This window comes from Aulostomus chinensis, chromosome 1, assembly GCF_037954235.1.
Source record: "Aulostomus chinensis isolate RoL2024-O1b breed Wild chromosome 1, RoL_Achi_v1.0, whole genome shotgun sequence".
NCBI lineage: Eukaryota > Metazoa > Chordata > Actinopteri > Syngnathiformes > Aulostomidae > Aulostomus > Aulostomus chinensis.
Genome location: NC_141320.1, coordinates 13,166,616 through 13,187,181, shown reverse-complemented (window position 1 = coordinate 13,187,181; position 20,566 = coordinate 13,166,616). Strand labels below are relative to the sequence as shown.

Below are 20,566 nucleotides of genomic sequence, written 5' to 3'. Positions count from 1 at the left end.
CAGAATTTGAGGGAACAAGTTTCTACTCTTGAACGTGAGAATAAAAGAGCAATCCAGGAGCTACAGAACCTCACTGCTGTGGTGGCCAACCTCCAAACGGTCCAGGACAAGAACCAGACTCAGATAGAAGATCTGAACGCAACAGTCCACAGTCTTCAGTGTGAGGGGAGGAAGGTTGATGGAGAGAACAATGAGCTCAGAAAAGAACTGACCCAGGTTCAGTCTCTGAGGGAGAGTGAACAGGTGGAGATGAAATGTCTTGAGGAAGACCTGACTGAGAAGAAAAGTGCTCTTGATCAGCTTCATTCTCTGTGTGACAAGAGATGGACAGAAAACCAGAATTTGTGGGGACAGGTTTCTAGTCTTGGACAAGAGAAGATCATTGCATATCAGCTGGTAGAGAACATGTCTGCCATGGTGGGCAACCTTGAATCTGTGAGGGAGGAGAATCAGACTCAGATCAGAGACCTGAACACACAAGTCCACAATCTTCAGCTTGAGGTGAAGATGGTTTACAAGGAGAAGTGTGACCTCAAGTGTGAGCTCAACTCCATCCAGGCAGAGAAGAACAAAATGAGAGAAGAACTCACTGAGAAGAAGACGACTCTTGAACAGCTGAGGTCCCAGAGTGAGGAGAGAGAGGAAGAAAATGGATGTTTGAGGAGACGAGTTTCTACTGCATCTCAGGAGACAGAGACCTTCACTGCTGAGTTGGCCCACCTTGAATCAAGGAAGGACCAGGACCCCACAAAGACTGGCAGTCTGAAAGGTGAAGTTCAGAGTCTTCTATGTGCAGTGAGAACACAAAAGAAGAAAAGGAGCAGTGCTCATTGGGAAATCCTGGGAAATCTTCATGATTTAAAAAGCTGTTTGAAAGAGGAAAATCATGACCTTCAAGCGAAGGTCCAGCAAACTTCTGAAGAGCAAACAGACTCTCCCCTACGTCCAGCCAGAGAAGAGCAAACAGACTCTCCCCTACGTCCAGCCAGAGAAGAGCAAGCAGACTCTCCCCTACGTCCAGCCAGAGAAGAGCAAACAGACTCTCTCCTACGTCCAGCCAGAGAAGAGCAAACAGACTCTCCCCTACGTCCAGCCAGAGAAGAGCAAGCAGACTCTCCCCTACGTCCAGCCAGAGAAGAGCAAGCAGACTCTCCCCTACGTCCAGCCAGAGAGGAGCAAACAGACTCTCCCCTACGTCCAGCCAGAGAAGAGCAAGCAGACTCTCCCCTACGTCCAGCCAGAGAAGAGCAAGCAGACGCTCTCACATGTTCTTCTGCAGAGGAGCCATGGGATTCTGCTGCATGTCCTGCGACTGAAAAGCAGAATGATGGGGGCACCCTGGAGACTGGACCTGCTGCGGGTCAAACCAGAGGTCTACTGAGCCGTGTGACATCTGGTGTAGAAGATGCTCTGTTCATGTTCATAGTTTTTTCTTTGTGTGCTTTTCCTCAACTTTGTTTTCTTTGTTTGTTATATATGTTGATACCTTGATCACCACAGCAGTTGATCCCAGCTTGATTAGCTGAGTGCTTTGCAGTCTAAAGCACTTTAGTGATACCTGTGGGGTCCCTTATCCTCCCTGACCACAGGGATTCAGCCTCACTGAAGGAGAGTGAACGTTCCAGGTTGCAGCTCCTAGACTCTGGAACGCTCTCCCACTGGACATGAGGACGCTGAGGACACCTTCAGAAAGAAGCTAAAGACCCATTTGTTTAGTAATATTATTGTTCATGATGGAATTGTCCCTCTGTACCTGCCCACACAGGTCAAGAGGTCAAATGATTCCCTCTTTAAAACAGCTCTTCATCACATGGATGTGCATCCCAACAGTCAGAGCTCACAGACGCTCCTATTCCCTCCAGTGTGAGGCACAACGAGTGACTGATGAGGGTCAGGGGGGTCAGGCTAGTCCAGATAGTGGGTCTGTACGAGGATGTTAGGGAGGGATAAGGTAGTGGCAGAGTTCAGGCTGTAGTTGTGCTCCAACAGTTGAGACAGGGCAGGACAAAAAATGACCTCCTGATGGCGTTAGGAGTGATTCTTACAAGAACCAATCCATAAAAGTGGGTGGTGACCTGCTCATGTGACGCTTGTGTTGATGATTACTGCGTCTCCTCCATGCTCATTTATCATGAATGAATCCCTCTGAGTAAAACACCTGATAACTCTTGAGTTGTTTCACAAAATGTGTGTGTATGTGTGTGTGTGTGTGGGCAATATGTGTTATGGTTGTTTTGGAGTTTATGGTTATTATCTCTGTTTCTTGTGTCTTTGTCTTTGTCATCCTCCCCTTCGTCCGTCCTGGATTTTTGACCTTGGTTGCAGGAAGCCTGTGACCTCAACTCCTTTTTCTGTGTTGCTGAACGTAGAGCCTTGCTTCATTGTGCTAGCTAAAGTGTGATCCTCCCTGCTAATTCCTTATTTCGTTGACTAATTACCCACCAAAAATTAATCCCTAATTGCTTTATTTGGCTGAAGTTTAAAAGACCATCATTCTTGTAGCAACAGTCTTTGTGCCTTGTAAACACGCTAAGCTAACGATGGCTTCTCCCTCTTGTTCTCCTCTCTCCTGCTCAGGGTGCCACATGTTTTGTTCCTCCTCTGCCTCCTTTAGTGATACTGATAAGTGTGTTAAATGTAGTTTTCTTGTTGTGTTGGCGGTGAGGCTTAGCGATGTTGAATTGGACCTGCAGCGGCTCTGCACCAAAAGCTGCAAGAGCTAGCCAGCCCTCATTAGCTGGTGCAGACCACCTTAGCTTAGCTCCTAGCTTAGGCCCAACTAGCGCTTCCCCAGCAGCTCCCAAGCATCTGGGAGAGCGCCAAGAAAAGTTGGGCCTAAGCTAGGATGTGCTTGCTCATGAAGAATAGTTGGGTGTAAATTCATTTAAGGAGTGTGGAACTGGACCTTTTCTACTTGTAAAGTGTAACTTTTGTTATTTGGTGCTTTACAGGGTTATGACTTGACTTCATTGCAGCTTTGAACTGAGCAGGTGTTTATTCACATCTCAGTAACAGGGGACACTTTATCACACCAGTGGACAAACATCAGCATTCATCACCCAGCAGCTCCTCTGATCAACAGAACAAGCTAAAGTATTCTGGAGAATGAGGGCATCGATCCCTCTACCTCTCACATGCTAAGCGAGCGCTCTACCATTTGAGCTAATTCCCCTGTTAAGGAGCACAGCAGATGATGCAGCTTGACCTTCATGGTTGAATGAGCGTCACCAGTTGAAGCTTCTCTGGTTGACCAATGTAATGGAGACCAAGGGTTCCATGACATCAATGATTAATTGAAGGTAGCATTTGTCTTGGTATTAACAGTTTATGTAAATTAGAGGCACACACACATGTTAATGGTAAGGTTTATTGAATCAGCAAACATGTGAAACATTTTCGATGCCATGTGTTCCAGGGAGGGACCTGGGAAGCACAGGGGGACCGGCCATCCTGCCTGTGGAAAATGAAGACCCCAGTGTCAGTCAGTGGGAATCACTGTGCAAGGCCTGGTATTTAGTGTTGATCTAGTTTGTCTCATGTAAGTGTGGCAGTTTCAGTCGTCACGTCAGTCCTCACCTCTTCCTGGTGGTTTCCTTAAAGGGGGTGGAGCCAAAAGGGGAGAGTGGCCCAAGGAAGCTCCTTAAGAGCTGTAGGTGCAAACCTTTGCTCCCAGATGGGGGAGGGGGTACAATCACAGGCAAGGTTCATTCGAGTGATTATGTGGATGTATGATTGAGTTGGTGTAGTAGTCTGGAATCATGTATATATTTCGTCAGGTTATGTTATTGAGATGGTGCTGGTTTGATGTAAATATTGATTGTGGAGCATGGTTGTGGTCTCACCTCCACTCTATGGGCCATCCATCGTCATCTTCTGCTTATTCCTTACGAGTAAGGGTCGCGGGGGGGCTGGAGCCTATCCCAGCATCTACGGGCGAGAGGCGGTGTTCACCCTGGACAGGTCGCCAGTCCATGGCAGGGCCAACACACAGAGACAAACAACCATTCACAATCACATCTACGGTCAATTTAGAGAATCCAATCAGCCTCGTCCCCAAATTGCATGTCTTTGGACTGTGGGAGGAAGCTGGAGTATCAGAGAGGACGCACGCAGGGACGGGGAGAACATGGAGACTCCACACAGAAAGATCCCGCGCCCGAGCCAGGACTCGAACCCGGAACCTTCTTGCTGTGAGGGCACAGTGCTAACCACGGCACCACCGTGCAGCCCCACTCTAGGGGCTGGTCTGTCTAATTTCCTGCAGCCAGGAGGGAATTAAAGGCAGTCAGGGGTTTTTAATTTAAGTTGATGGTGTCTCATGCCATCTCTTTCAATACTCCAGTGGTGGTTTAAGTGAAGAAAAACATGGGTTAGTCAGTAGGACTCTGTGTGTTTGTGTGTGTGAGAAGTGGACTGTTGTTAACTCTCACAATGGTTGGTGATTGTGGAGGAAGAAAAAGTCCTTATGAACCTCTTTTTAACAGACACACATTTCTGAAGACACTGGTTCATTTTATTTTTCTTCTTCTAGCAGAGGATGGTTTTGATCCATCGACCTCTGGGTTATGGGCCCAGCACGCTTCCTCTGCGCCACTCTGCTCTACCATTGACTGAACAGTCCTTGTTGTAGAAGAGCATTATCTGTCTTTGTCTCTGCCCTGCTCTCCTGCTCTCTTTCCCCTCACTTAGTCCTTGACATGATCCATGCTCTACAGCTCTGCGGGTGGAATGAAGACCTGCGTCTGCTCTGCCCGTGCCGTCCTTCGTCTCAACCTAAATTGTTTGACCCACCTTTATAATGATCGGACTCGCTCCATTGTGTGTGTGTGTGTGTGTCTTTGTCTTTGTCTCATTGAGTGTCTTTGTCTTTGTCTCATGTCTTTGTCTCATTGAGTGTTAGGGTGAACAGCTGTTGAACAGCTGAGGCGCGACTGCGGCGGCCCCTGATGCAGGAGACGGGTCAGGCCCCGTTCAGAAGGTGGTGGATATTATTCTTGGTGTTTTGAGGGCATGTTTCGGCCTGTCAAATCCTGATCGGGGCCAGTTTGGTTGTGTTGTCTGCAGCGCCTGGCGCGCTCAGCGGGAGCGAGTCCGATCATTATACAGGTGGGTCAAACAATTTAGGTTTAGACAAAGGACGGCACGGGCAGAGCAGACGCAGGTCTTCATTCCACCCGCAGAGCTGTAGAGCATGGATCATGTCAAGGACTAACTGAGGGGAAAGAGAGCAGGAGAGCAGGGCAGAGACAAAGACAGATAATGCTCTCCTAAAACAAGGACTGTTCCGTCAATGGTAGAGCAGAGTGGCGCAGAGGAAGCGTGCTGGGCCCATAACCCAGAGGTCGATGGATCGAAACCATCCTCTGCTAGAAGAAGAAAAATAAAATGAACCTGCATCTTTAGAAATGTGTGTCTGTTAAAAAGAGGTTCATAAGGATTCTTTCTTCCTCCACAATCACCAACCATTGTGAGAGTTAACAACAGTCCACTTTCTGACTGAAGCAAAAGTAGACTTCAGAAGGTTTTTCTGATTCAACATAGCAGCTAAATTTCCATTTCCATTTCCTGAACAGGACAGGTTAAAAAAAGGGAATGTCATGACTTCCTCTGTATATTAGAATATGAACGACTAAAAATGTTCATGCCCAGTTTAAAGTTAGAATTAAACTGAAAATACAAAAACCTTCCCTCTTCAATCCTGTCACTCAGTGTTGTAAACTGTTTCTAACAAATTCTACTGTTCAACAGTTCAAGTGTTTCTAATGAAGCTGAATGTTCTCCTCTGCTTTCCTCAATTGGGTTTCTTTCATGTCCTCCTGAGATCAAAGACAGAATTCTAGGTACAAATAAATATACTATCAAAGCCCCCTGATGACGTCATCATCAATTCTGACTTTGATCTGGAGGCTCTTGCTTTAATCTTGGCTTTGATCTGACTAATGTTTCCTGACAGGTTGCTGTTTGCACTCCAGAGCAAACAGTAGTTGATCCTATCAGACCAGTCTGATGAACGAAGCTTTTCACTGTCAGTGGAATCACTGGGAAAAGAAACTCCTCCTGTCAGATGAAGGCTTCACAGTGTTGAGGAGGGTTTCTTCAGATGATTCTGGAAGAATAAATCAAAACCTCATCATTGAACATGAACATTAATCACTGATGACTGTTTTAACTGAACCTACTGGATACTGTGGTGCCTGATGAGGAGACAACTTGGGTACAAAGTTGAAGAAGAGGGTTTTTGGAGAGGAGATTTAGATGAGATGGTTTCCAAATCAAATCGGTTGTCACAAGGAAAAGTCTGCATGGAAACACACACACACAAACACACACACACACACACACACACACACACAGAGTCCTACTGACTAACCGATGTTTTTCTTCACTTAAACTTACTTAAAAAGTATTGAAAGAGATTGCATGAGACACCATCAACTTACATTAAAAACCCCTGACTGCCTTTAATTCCCTCCTGGCTGCAGGAAATTAGACAGACCAGCCCATAGCGGGGCTGCACGGTGGTGCAGTGGTCAGCACTGTGGCCTCACAGCAAGAAGGTTCCGGGTTCGAGTCCTGGCTCGGGCGCGGGATCTTTCTGTGTGGAGTCTCCATGTTCTCCCCGGGCCTGCGTGCGTCCTCTCTGATACTCCGGCTTCCTACCACAGTCCAAAGACATGCAATTTGGGGACGAGGCTGATTGATACTCTAAATTGACCGTAGGTATGAGTGTGAATGTTTGTTCGTCTCTGTGTGTTGGCCCTGCGATGGACTGGCAACCTGTCCAGGGTGAACACCGCCTCTCGCCTGTAGATGCTGGGATAGGCTCCAGCCCCCCCCCCCCCGTGACCCTTACTAGTAAGGAATTAGCAGAAGATGACGATGGATGGCCCATAGAGTGGAGGTGAGACCACAACCATGCTCCACAATCAATATTTACATCAAACCAGCACCATCTCAACAACTTAACCTGACTAAATATATACATGATTCCAGACTACTACACCAACTCAATCATACATCCACATAATCATTCAATGAACCTTGCCTGTGATTGTACCCCCTCCCCCATCTGGGAGCAAAGGTTTGCACCTACAGCTCTTAAGGAGCTTCCTTGGGCTGCTCTCCCCTTTTGGCTCCACCCCCTTTAAGGAAACCACCAGGAAGAGGTGAGGACTGACGTGACGACTGAAACTGCCACATTTACATGAGACAAACTTGATAAACACTAAATACCAGGCCTTGCACAGTGATTCCCACTGACTGACACTGGGGTCTTCATTTTCCACAGGCAGGATGGCCGGTCCCCCTGTGCTTCCCAGGTCCCTCCCTGGAACACATGGCATAGAAAATGTTTCACTTGTTTGCTGATTCAATAAACCTCACCATTACCATGTGTGTGTGCCTCTAATTTACATAAACTGTTAATACCAAGACAAATGCTACCTTCAATTAATCATTGATGTCATGGAACCCTTGGTCTCCATTACATTGGTCAACCAGAGAAGCTTCAACTGGTGACGCTCATTCAACCATGAAGGTCAAGCTGCATCATCTGCTGTGCTCCTTAACAGGGGAATTAGCTCAAATGGTAGAGCGCTCGCTGAGCATGTGAGAGGTAGAGGGATCGATGCCCTCATTCTCCAGAATACTTTAGCTTGTTCTGTTGATCAGAGGAGCTGCTGGGTGATGAATGCTGATGTTTGTCCACTGGTGTTATAAAGTGTCCCCTGTTACTGAGATGTGAATGAACACCTGCTCAGGTCAAAGCTGCAATGAAGTCAAGTCATCACCCTGTAAAGCACCAAATAACAAAAGTTACACTTTACAAGTAGAACAGGTCCAGTTCAACACTCCTTAAATTAATTTACACCCAACAATTCTTCATGAGCAAGCACATCCTAGTTTAGGCCCAACTTTTCTTGGCGCTCTCCCAGATGCTTGGGAGCTTCTGGGGGAGCGCTAGTTGGGCCTAAGCTAGGAGCTAAGCTAAGTTGGTCTGCACCAGCTAGTGAGGGTTGGCTAGCTCTCGCAGCTTTTGGTGCAGAGCCGCTGCAGGTCCAATTCAACCTCGCTAAGCCTCACCTCCAACACAACAAAAAACTACATTTAACACACTTATCAGTATCACTAAAGGAGGCAGAGGAGGAACAAAACATGTGGCACCCTGAGCAGGAGAGAGGAGAACAAGAGGGAGAAGCCATCGTTAGCTTAGCGTTTTTACAAGGCAGAAAGACTGTTGCTGCCAGAATGATGGTCTTTTAAACTTCAGCCAAATAAAGCAAGTAGGTATTAATTTTTGGTGGGTAATTAGTCAATGAAATAAGGAATTAGCAGGGAGGATCACACTTTAGCTAGCACAATGAAGCAAGGCTCTACGTTCAGCAACACAGAAAAAGGAGTTGAGGTCACAGGCTTCCTGCAACCAAGGTCAAAAATCCAGGAAGGACGAAGGGGAGGACAACAAAGACAAAGACACAAGAAACAGAGATAATAACCATCAACTCCATAACAACCATAACAAATATAACCATACAGAACATATATAACAAATATAACAAGAAAAGTATGAAAAGATATGTCACCTCTGGTCAAATACCCTGATTTGCATTTGTGTCTGTCAGCATTTTCATTTTCATGTTAAAGCCTCCAGAATGAGGGGAGGGGTCAGGGGCAGTTTTCTGTGTTGTCTGCAAACTGAATTACAGGAAACCTGAACTTCCACTGTCAATGTATCCAACTGATTCATAATTTTTTGATCTATACATAGATAACTTGTAGTTATTGCCCACACACACACACACACACACACACACACAAATATTTTGTGAAACAACTCAGGAGACATCAGGTGTTTTACTTAGAGGGATTCATTTATGATAAACGAGCATGGAGGAGACCCAGTAATCATCAACACAAGCGTCACATGAGCAGGTCACCACCCACTTTTATTGATTGGTTCTTGTAAGAATCACTCCTAACGCCATCAGGGTGTCATTTTTTATCCTGCCCTGTCTCAACTGTTGGAGCACAACTACAGCCTGAACTCTGCAACTACCTTATCCCTCCCTAACAACCTCATACAGACCCACTATCTGGACTAGCCTGATCCCCCCTGACCCTCATCAGTCACTCCTAGTGCCTCCCACTGGAGGGAATAGGAGTATCGGTGAACTCTGACTGTTGGGATGCACATCCATGTGATGAAGAGCTGTTTTAAACAAGGAATCATTTGACCTCTTGACCTGTGTGGGCAAGTACAGAGGGACGATTCCATCATGAACAATAATATTACGAAACAAATGGGTCTTTAGCTTCTTTCTGAAGGCGTCCACAGCGTCCTCATGTCCAGTGGGAGAGCATTCCAGAGTCTAGGAGCTGCAACCTGGAAGGTTCACTCTCCTTAACTGAGGCTGAATACCTGTGGTCAGTGAGGATAAGGGACCCCACAGGTATCACTAAAGTGCTTTAAACTGCAAAGGACACAGCTGATCAAGCTGGGATCAACTGCTGTGGTGATCAAGGTATCATCATATATAACAAACAAAGAAAACAAAGTTGAGGAAAAGCACACAAAGAAAAAAACGATGTACATAAACAGAGCATCTTCTACACCAGATGTCACACGGCTCAGTAGACCTCTGGTTTGACCCATAGCAGGTCCAGTCTCCAGGGTGCCCCCATCATTCTGCTTTTCAGTTGCAGGACATGCAGCAGAATGCCATCGCTCCTCTGCAGAAGAACATGTGATAGCATCTGCTTGCTCTTCTCTGGCTGGACGTAGGGGAGAGTCTGTTTGCTCTTCTCTGGCTGGACGTAGGGGAGAGTCTGTTTGCTCTTCTCTGGCTGGACGTAGGGGAGAGTCTGTTTGCTCTTCTCTGGCTGGACGTATGGGAGAGTCTGTTTGCTCTTCTCTGGCTGGACGTATGGGAGAGCCTGTTTGCTCTTCTCTGGCTGGACGTATGGGAGAGTCATTTTGCTCTTCTCTGGCTGAACGTAGGGGAGAGTCTGTTTGCTCTTCTCTGGCTGGACGTAGGGGAGAGTCTGTTTGCTGTTCTCTGGCTGGACGTAGTGGAGAGTCTGTTTGCTCTTCTCTGGCTGGACGTAGGGGAGAGTCTGTTTGCTCTTCTCTGGCTGGACGTAGGGGAGAGTCTGTTTGCTCTTCTCTGGCTGGACGTAGTGGAGAGTCTGTTTGCTCTTCTCTGGCTGGATGTAGGGGAGAGTCTGTTTGCTCTTCTCTGGCTGGACGTAGGGGAGAGTCTGTTTGCTCCTCTCTGGCTGGACGTAGGGGAGAGTCTGTTTGCTCTTCTCTGGCTGGACGTAGGGGAGAGTCTGATTGCTCTTCTCTGGCTGGACGTAGGGGAGAGTCTGCTTGCTCTTCTCTGGCTGGACGTAGGGGAGAGTCTGTTTGCTCTTCTCTGGCTGGACGTAGGGGAGAGTCTATTTGCTCTTCAGAAGTTTGCTGGACCTTCGCTTGAAGGTCATGATTTTCCTCTTTCAAACAGCTTTTTAAATCATGAAGATTTCCCAGGATTTCCCAATGATGAAATCATCAATATGTGCTGTCACTGCACATAGAAGACTCTGAAATTCACCGTTCAGACTGCCAGTCTTTGTGGGGTCCTGGTCCTTCCTTGATTCAAGGTGGGCCAACTCAGCAGTGAAGGTCTCTGTCTCCTGAGATGCAGTAGAAACTCGTCTCCTCAAACATCCATTTTCTGCCTCTCTCTCCTCACTCTGGGATCTCAGCTGTTCAAGAGTCGTCTTCTTCTCAGTGAGTTCTTCTCTCATTTTGTTCTTCTCTGCCTGGATGGAGTTGAGCTCACACTTGAGGTCACACTTCTCCTTGTAAACCATCTTCACCTCAAGCTGAAGATTGTGGACTTGTGTGTTCAGGTCTCTGATCTGAGTCTGGTTCTCCTCCCTCACAGATTCAAGGTTGCCCACCATGGCAGACATGTTCTCTACCAGCTGATATGCAATAATCTTCTCTTGTCCAAGACTAGAAACCTGTCCCCACATATTCTGGTTTTCTGTCCATCTCTTGTCACACAGAGACTGAAGCTGATCAAGTGCACTTTTCTTCTCAGTCAGGTCTTCCTCAAGACATTTCATCTCCACCTGTTCACTCTCCCTCAGAGACTGAACCTGGGTCAGCTCTTTTCTGAACTCATTGTTCTGTCCATCAACCTTCCTCCCCTCACGCTGAAGACTGTGGACTGTTGCGTTCAGATCTTCTATCTGAGTCTGGTTCTTGTCCTGGACCGTTTGGAGGTTGGCCACCACGGTAGTGAGGTTCTGGAGCTCCTGGATTGCTTTTTTATTCTCACGTTCAAGAGTAGAAACTTGTTCCCTCAAATTCTGGTTTTCTGCCTGTGTGTTGTCACTCAGAGACTGAAGCTGCTCAAGTGCAGCTTTCTTCTCAGTCAGGTCCTCCTGCTCTGTCAGCCTGAGAGATGGAGGATCAGGATCACATTGACGAGGATCATTCAGTGGATAAATACAGCTCTTACTGAGATCCACCAGATCTCTGAATGCTCCAACGATACAATCCAATGGAGTCATAGCCTTCTGCCCTGTGTTGATCTGAAGATCTTGAGCCAGACTAAATCTCCTGGAACTGTCAAGTCTTTAAAGACCAAAACTGCCCCAGAAATGAGGAGACTGGATTCTTTTTTAGAATGTGACGGTAATTACAGTCCTGCAGAGTGACATCACTGACATGACTGGATGACTTCAGTCACATGACTGATGACTTCAGTCATGTGACTGGATGACAGTGTAGATTCCAATGTAGAGGTTGGGGAAATAGTCTCTGAGAATCCAGCTTGAACCCACGCCCTCTTTGTTTTTCAAAAACCCAAACAGCGACCATCAGTCTCCCTCCAATCCTGTGCTTGGGTTAAATGTTGCTGTTCCATTTTGCAGCAGCAGGTGTCACTGTGATACCAGGTTCAGTTCAAGATTCCCAACTCCAGCTCATGTTGGTGACCTCAGTGGCAGGTAAAATGGCGCTTCAGTGGATCATGTGATCAACTCATGTCTGTCCTCACTGCTCCACAGGTCTGTCAAATGTTCTGTAAAATAGTTGGACCCAGCAGAGCTGCTAGATTAGGAGTTGATGGAGTCGTTGCAGATACCAGGGTCCAAAGTCCAGCTTGAACCTGGTTTGTGCAGTTCTTTGTCAAGCTAGCAGCCATTCTTGTCACTGCCAAGCTAAAGGGACTTCTGTCAACAAAGGTCAACATACAAAAGGATATTTCTACTGTCAGTTCAAGATTTTGATCAAACTCCTTTTTCAGAGCTGGAACCTTCCTCTTGTGTCAGCTTCCTGTTCCCATCTCTATGTTAACGGTCAGTTTTGACCCACGTCTTCAATCAGCTGTCAAATAAACTAAAACAATTTTCTATCCTCCAAGTTGTTTCCATCTCTTGGTGACCTTGTTAGGCTTCCTTATCCATGGAAATATTGATTGATTGATTGATTGATTGATTGTTTGTGTTTAGATTCATGTGTGACACTTGTGTGTGTTCTCTGCAGAGATGTTCCTTCAGTTGAAGCACCATCCGTCCGTCCTGCTGTCCTGATTGCTTGGGCAGTCCTGACCCTCTTTCTTCTGGAACCAGATCCTGAGTGGGGTTGTGGCTGTGGCTGTTCTGGTTGGTGTTGAGGCAGGGCTGCTGAGGAGGATGCTGTTGCACTCTTGGTGGATGTGGGTCCACAACACAAATGCATTCTATGCAGACACATCAAGGATGGTCTTTGTTTGTTATGTTGTTGTGCAGGTCGATGGGAGAACGAGGCTGATGAGAGTCCCTGAAGCTCCCATGACTGGGAGAGGAGCTGCTGGCAGTGTTGCTGACAGTGCACTTCTGACTTCAGGTTTGGCTCTGATTGTTGCTTTGTCATCTTATTTTGATAACTGGGTCTAAACCAATGCCAATGATTTTATAATTCAGTGAAAAACATTTTTTCTTTTATTTTGTTGAACTAGAGGTTCCTGACAAAGTCAAAAATCCTTGATACAATAAACAAATTGATGTGGTTCTTTGATACATTTAAATCCTAAAACAGGTCCCACAGGAGGAAGGTTAAATCATGTGACCATCATCATAACAGCTGTTGACCTTGTTTAACTAGTTGGTGGTGCTAAATATCACCAGCTTGCTAACGTTAACTAGCTAACGTAGCCAGCTAGCTAATATTATTTTCTAACTTCAGGCCTAAATTTTGGATTGACTGTTAAAATTGCTCACCTCACCTTTGTAACACCACGTTTTGTCTCGATGATGTCACTGTCACTGCCTTTCTGATTCTAAAATATAAATGCATCCAAAATAAAAATGTCAAACTGCCCCTCCATGGAAACATCATATTTAACATACTGCAATATTCTTTTCCAGTGTACTTCACTATATTTTTGTTTTATCAGAGAGGCTTTAATGTCTGTCTTTGATCTCTAAACTCTGACACTGATGTCATTGGTGTTGACTGAATTCTACCCCCTGACAGACTGGGAAGGCTCATATTGGTGATGTCATCATAAATATATGAAGGTCTTGTTTCAAAGTAACTTGTTATTTTGTTCTTGGTTGTCATGGTGACTCGTGGTATCGGGGCTCCATTGATGATGTCATTTTGTCCTGGTTGTGCACGTGTGACACTCAAGGTGAACGTACTCACAGTTGATTGGACCAACTCAGATCAGCTGTTCTGAACCTGATACTCAGAGTTTCCATCTCAGTGTCAACTCAGGAGTGACTGAGGAGAAGAGTTTCAGAACAGCCACAGTTGGAGGACTTCCATCCAGCAGCCATTTTCTATCCCTGTAAGGGAATGAAGGGATCTGGAGCTGCTGGGTTCAGGTGGATCCAGAACACAAGATGGAGGTCAGTCAGGACCCCAGAAGGAGACCAGCATCTGGAAGGTGGAGATGCTTTAATCTGACACCGTTGTGTCAACAGTTCAACAGAACAAAAATAAACAGTCGTATTTCCACCTGCTACACCTGCATGTATTCAAGTGAACAGGAACACAGATTCATGCTCAACTTCTCCTGTGTGTTCATCCACAGTCACTAAACAACAACCAGACTGAAGAACTCCTTCATCCCCCGAGCCATTAAACTGTTCAACTCCTCACTGGAGGGGGGAGGGCTAACAGAAGGACTGTTGGAGAGGGCTGAGCACCATTAGCTTAACCCAATAACAACTGGACACTCGTGCAATATAAGAGACTGTACATTATTATTATTATTATTATTATTAGTAGTAGTAGTAGTAGTAGTAGTAGTAGTATCATTATTATTTTATTATTTTTTATTATTATTATATAATTCTTGTTACTACTGCTATTATTATTTTATTATATGTTTTATATTATATCATCATCATTATTATATTATATCATCATCATTATTATTGTTATAATAACAATTAAGAACAATTAATATTATGATTATTCCTGTCACTATGCACATATACATAACCATCCAGGTACACACAGGCACCCGCACATGTATATATGCATATATATATATATATATATATATATATATGCATATATATATATATATATATATATATATATATATATATATATATATATATATATATATATATATATATATATATATGCATATGCATATATATATATATATATATATGCATATATATATGCATATATATATATATATATATATATATACATACATATATGCATATATATATATATATATATATATACATACATATATATATATATATATATATATATATATATGCATATATATATATATATGCATATATATATATATATATATATATATATATATATATATATGATAGATAGATATATAGTCTTTGTTTTTTCTTCTTTGCTATTTTTAGTCTAATCTATGGTAACAGTGCTGTGAATGTATGTTGAGGAGAGTGCAATTTCCCTTGCAGAACGTCCAAAAGGGATTAATAAAGTAGTCTGTCTGTCTGTCTGTCTGTCCAAACCAGACAAAAGGGGGTTTGCTAGCTTGGCGTGCTGAGGTAGAAAGGCTCTGTTTAAATTGAGTCCTTTTTCCATTTCTTTCCCGGCTTCTTCAAGCGGTGCTGTCGTCACTTCCTGTGACCGTGGAGGGAAGGGGTCACCCTTCAGAATAAGTCTGATACCATTGTTACTTCCTCTTCAACATGCCTTTAGCAGACCAACTCACTAACTAGCTCAGTGAGGTAGTGTGGCTGAGCAGTCTAAGGTGCTGGATTTAGGCTCCAGTCTCTGAGGAGGTGTGGGTTCAAATCCCACCACTGCCATCATGTCCCAGGTCTCTGGAGAGGTGTGGCAGGTCTCTCCTCTCTGTGCTGGAGGTGTTGGCTGCTTTTATCACTCTGGGAAGAAAATGTCCTGAACTTGAGGTGTTCTCCTCATCTTGAACTCTCCAAAACAACAATGTGCAGTAACGCTGAGCTGCCTTCAAGCCAACAACATGGGCACAGTGTACCCAGAGCCACAGGCTCCTCCCAGTATATACAGCACTGCCAGTGACCTCTGCTTCAGTGTAACGGTGACTCTCCAAACTGAAGCTGATCCAGGACCAGCTCAGGAGGAGCCATGGAGCAGACAGGCTCTCTGATTTAATGCTGCTGTCTATTGAGAGGAACATCCCAGTTGACTCAAACAAGGCTGCTGATGTCTTCAAACCCAGGACCAGAAGAAGAACCCTCCTCTGAGTCCACAGACCTGAGCACCACTGCTCTGACTACCAGGTTACCTCCTGGTTATCAGGGTGAAGTCATGGTGAGGTGGTCAGTTGTTCCTTGGGTTTTATTCCAGAGGCCTGGGAGTTAAACACTGAATTAATTCATTTTAATTCTTTACATGAAGTTTCCTGCTGTTTAGCTGGAAATGTTTGACAACTTCCTCCATGCTGGTGCCCCATCACACACAACAGGTGCACTTGTCCTCTTTTCACCTCTGACCCTCAAACATTCCACCAGTGAACGTCCAGAAATTGAAGCATCAACAGTTCAGCAACAATGAATTCTTCAAATCACCTCTGAAATAAGAGATGAATCTTTACCTGCTGAGGCTTCAGAGCCACATTGTGAACCTTCAACACTCACATTCCTGTTCTTGTCTCAGTCCTGCTCTCCTAAATCAAGACCTGTTTAATAAATGGTAGAGCAGAGAAGAGCAGAGGAAGAGAGCTGGGCCCAGAACCCAGAGGTTGATGGATCAAAACTGTCCTCTGGTAAAGGAAAAGAACAAAATAAACCTGTTAGTTTAGAAATGTGAATCTGATAAAAAGGGGTGGAAAACAAATTGATCTTACATCAGAATCACAAACCATTGTGAGTTAATAACAGTCTCCTTTCTGACTGAAGCAAAAGTTTACTTCAAAAGGTTTTTGTGATTCAACATAGCAGCTAAATTTCCATTTCTATACTGATTATCTGCAGTGGTTCATGGGGGGTGTAGCCTATCACAGCTGACAATGAATGAGAGGCGGGGTTCATCCTGGACAGGTCACCAGTCACAGGTCACAGGAACAGGGAGAACACGCAGACTCCCAAAGAAAGATCCTGTGATGGAGCCGGGACTAGAACTTGGAACCTTCTTGCTGTGAGGCAACAGCACGAACCATTGCACCATATTGTCCCCTGAAAATGCCACCAGAGTGTTTGGATTTTCTGTAAAATCAAGTACACATGAACACACTACAGTGATCTCAGGGGTAGTGGATAATGTGTCTGACTACAAATCAGAAGCTTCTAGGTTCAACTGCTGGCCAGCTGAATTAAAACTTTACACTGAGAAGCTTTCATTTCCTCTCCTTCTTCCCAGGATGGTTCCACCTCAGTGGAAAGGTTCACTAAATACTCATCAACTTCTCTGGTCCAATCACATTTATGTTGGCACACAGAGAACAGATCCAGAGTCAGAGCTGAGACTTCAGTCTGACCACCTTAAGATGGAGGAGAAGAAGCCCTGATTTCTGGGTCTCACAGTCTTTTTTCTTGGCTCCACCCACACAGGGCAGGAGAACATCCTCATAGAGAGTCAGTGTTTTTCCATGTTTAACCCAATCAGCTCTCAGTGGTTAAGAACAGGTGAGTTAGTGAGTGTGGTTCGTTCTAATCTGATGTCCAAGCTGCAGGGAACAGCAAAGCCAAACAGTACAGAAGCCTTTCAGCATTCATGCAGACTGGAAAGAGGCTGAAATGCTCCCTGCTTCTGGAAGGAGCAGAGATGGAGCCAGAAAAAACACAGAATTTACCCAGACTCTGATTTGAACTAGCAAGAGACTCAAGCTGGTCATGAAGTATGATTGGCTGCCTCTTCGTGATGTCATTCACACACACCTGTATAATCAGGATGTGAGCTGAGGGGTGGAGATCGATGAGTCCTGGAGACGTTCAATAATGTCCACAACTTTGGCACCAGGAAGACAGCAGGTGATGGCACCTGGGAGTTCAACAGACCTGATGATTGAACCACCAATCACAAGGATTTCAGCCTCCATTGTAAACAGAGAGTTTAGATGAGAGAGAACCTGCTGTCAGCCTCACCAGTCAGGGCAGTGGCAGAGGCAGCAGAGTTGAATGAAGCAGGATCACCTGGCAGGTCTCAGCTGGGGGTGATGACATCACTGGCCTCAGTCCTCACCAGTGCTCTGCCTAGCAACAGGGACGATGGAGAGAAACCAGTAGAAGCACTCTGAGAGTTGGAGACAGCAGGAGAGAGACCATGACAGAGTCACCCATGGGAAACTGTTGGATCCACTCAGGACCGGCTGGACAGACACAGATCAAAGTCAGAATTGATGATGATGATGTCATCAGGGCTTTGACAGTAGCTAGAATTCTGTCTTTGATGTCAGGAGGACATGAAAGAAACCCAATTGAGGAAAGTAGAGGAGAACATTCAGCTTCATTAGAAACACTTGAACTGTTGAACAGTAGAATTTGTTTGAAACAGTTTACAACACTGAGTGACAGGATTGAAGAGGGAAGAGTTTTCTACTTTAAATTTAATTCTAACTTTAAACTGTGGATGAACATTTTTAGTCGTTCATATTCTAACATACAGAGGAAGTCATGTCATTCCCTTTTTAAAAAAGAAAAACATGTGAAGCTCCTCCCCCCAGCTCCAGATGGACAGACAGACATGAGAGTGGCCAGGAAGCAAAGAAGTGTTGTGCTCCTCTCCAGTGCTCTGGTGTTGTTGTGTTCTTCTCAGCTCCATCATGAAGACCTGCTGGCACTGGGCGCTGGTGGAAGTTTGCAGCTCTCACTGGAAAGTCCTGAGGCTCCTCCCACTCTGAAGCAGGCAGTTGCTCCCAGCCAGCCCACACTTTCACTCTCTGGTGTAGGAGTGAAGAACAAAATCAGAATCAAGAACCATCACTCTTTCATTGGGGCTCCTTCCTCCTTGTTCTGATCCAGAAATTCAACAGCTTCTAACATTGATTTGACAGGAAATGTTGATGACACACTGGGATTTTTGTTCTCCTGCTGTCACTGTCAAGTGCCAGTTCAGATGTACTTGATGTTACAGAAAATCCAGCACGGTGGTGCAGTGGTCAGCACTGTCTCCTCACAGCAAGAAGGTTCCGGGGTTCCAGCCTCGGCTCCAGCACAGGATCATTCTGTGTGAGTCTCCATGTTCTCCTGTTCCTGTGTGGGTTCTCTCTGGTACTCCAGCTTCCTGTCCAAAGACATCAAGAGAGGACGAGGCTGATTGATACTCTAAATTGACTGTAGGTGTGACTGTGAGTGTGAATGGTTGTCTGTCTCTATGTGTTGGTCCTGTGATGGACTGGTGACCTGTCCAGGGTGAACCACGCCCCTCGACCAATGTCAGCTGTGATAGGCTCCACCCCCCATGAACCTGAACAAATAATCAGTGGAGAAATGGAAATTTAGCTGCTATGTTGAATCAGAAGAACCTTTTGAAGTCTACTTTTGCTTCAGTCAGAAAGTAGACTGTTGTTAACTCTCACAATGGTTGGTGATTCGGGAGGAAGACAAAATCCTTACGAACCTCTTTTTAACAGACACACATTTCTAAAGATGCAGGTTCATTTTATTTTTATTTTTCTAGCAGAGGATGGTTTCGATCCATCGACCTCTGGGGTCTGGTCCCAGCACGCTTCCTCTGCTCCTCTCTGCTCTACCATTGACTGAACAGTCCTTGTTTTAGGAGAGCAGGATTGTGACAAGAACAGGAAGCTGAATTTCAAACGTTTCACAATGACAGGCTCCAGCCCCCCCCCCCCCCCCCACACACACACACACACACAAAACCCAAAAATGGATGGATGGATAAGTGGACGAAAATGGATGGATGGATGTTTCCCAATGTGGCTCTGCAGCAGGAGGTCTTGTAGAAACAGGGACTGACCTGACACCAGCTCCCTCTGGAACAATGGTTCATTCATTCATCGGTGCCAGGAGGCCTAAAAACACACAAACACCAATTCAATCCAGGACCTTGGAGCCTAAACTGAAACTCCATCACACGGTGGCTCTGCTGGGGCTCCCACAGGTGAGTGAGGCTGAGCTCCAGTCTGCTCTGAGGAGGCAGCAGACATCTGCACCACTCAGAGGTTTGGTTGGTGTCTTTGACAAAATCCCAACAAACTAAAATCCTGTTGAATCAGGAAGTTCTATTTGAACTCTCATCCACGTCACATGACCAAGAAAACCTCCTCTTTCATTCAGACCAGAACAGACAAACATAGAAACATTGTTTCAGCTTCTGATCAAACAATAACAAGTTCTTGATTGTTTGCCATGTTCTATTAATCAGACTGATGATCTCTGGATGTTCTAGGAGGGGGGTCTGTTTCTGATGAAGCCTGTTTGGTCTGGGGGGGGGGGGGTTAAGATGGTGGGGCTGTTTCAGTTCTAGTGCTGAAGGCTTTCACCATGACAGCCAGACTCTCCTCTGTCCTTCATGGTCCCTCAAATGTGCAGTGTGGACCTCACAAACTGAATTTAGCCTGAAAACTCTTCATGAAAAGCAGGGGACTCAGAGTCTCTGTGGCGCAATCGGTCAGCGCGCTCGGCTGTTAACCGAGAAGCTGGTGGTTCGAGCCCACCCAGGGACGATGAACAGGCTCTGCTGGTGCTTAGGAGTCGCTGTGTTAATGATCTGAATGTGGACGGACAGATTGACCCTCCACAGCAGACGCCTGTGACAGATCTCTGGATGAGGCACGTCAGTGTTCAATTTAGTCGATGTGTGTCATGCAGTGTTGAGGAGGCCTGCTGGCTGTGGGTAAAGTGGGGGCTCAGAGTTTGTGGAGTCGGAGTGAAGGGGGTCACAGTTCGGTTCTCAGATGCTCCAGCTCAGGTTAGCGAGGTGGTGGAGAAACCAGTGAGAGCTCTGCCAGCTGGAGCCTCTTGGGTCCTGGGAGGCTTCACTCCTGGAGGTGGAAATGATAAGTTTTAAAATCTGCTCCTCTTTCACGCTGACTTGTTCTCTTGGGTTCCCTCTTTCATTCATGTGTGATTTTAGTCTCAGCTCTCTAAACCTGAATGGAGCCAGAACCCATTTTAAAAGAGCTGCTCTTTT

At 45.5% G+C, this 20,566-nt stretch overlaps 2 non-coding genes across 2 annotated transcripts; both read left to right on the top strand.

The window, feature by feature from the left end:
• Positions 1–5,297: 5,297 nt before the first annotated feature.
• On the top strand, positions 5,298–5,369 carry trnam-cau (transfer RNA methionine (anticodon CAU)). The gene has a single exon. It is a non-coding gene; the product is annotated as a tRNA-Met (tRNA).
• Positions 5,370–20,025: 14,656 nt separating this feature from the next.
• trnan-guu (transfer RNA asparagine (anticodon GUU)) lies at positions 20,026–20,099 on the top strand. Its single transcript has one exon. It is a non-coding gene; the product is annotated as a tRNA-Asn (tRNA).
• The last annotated feature ends 467 nt before the right edge of the window (positions 20,100–20,566 follow it).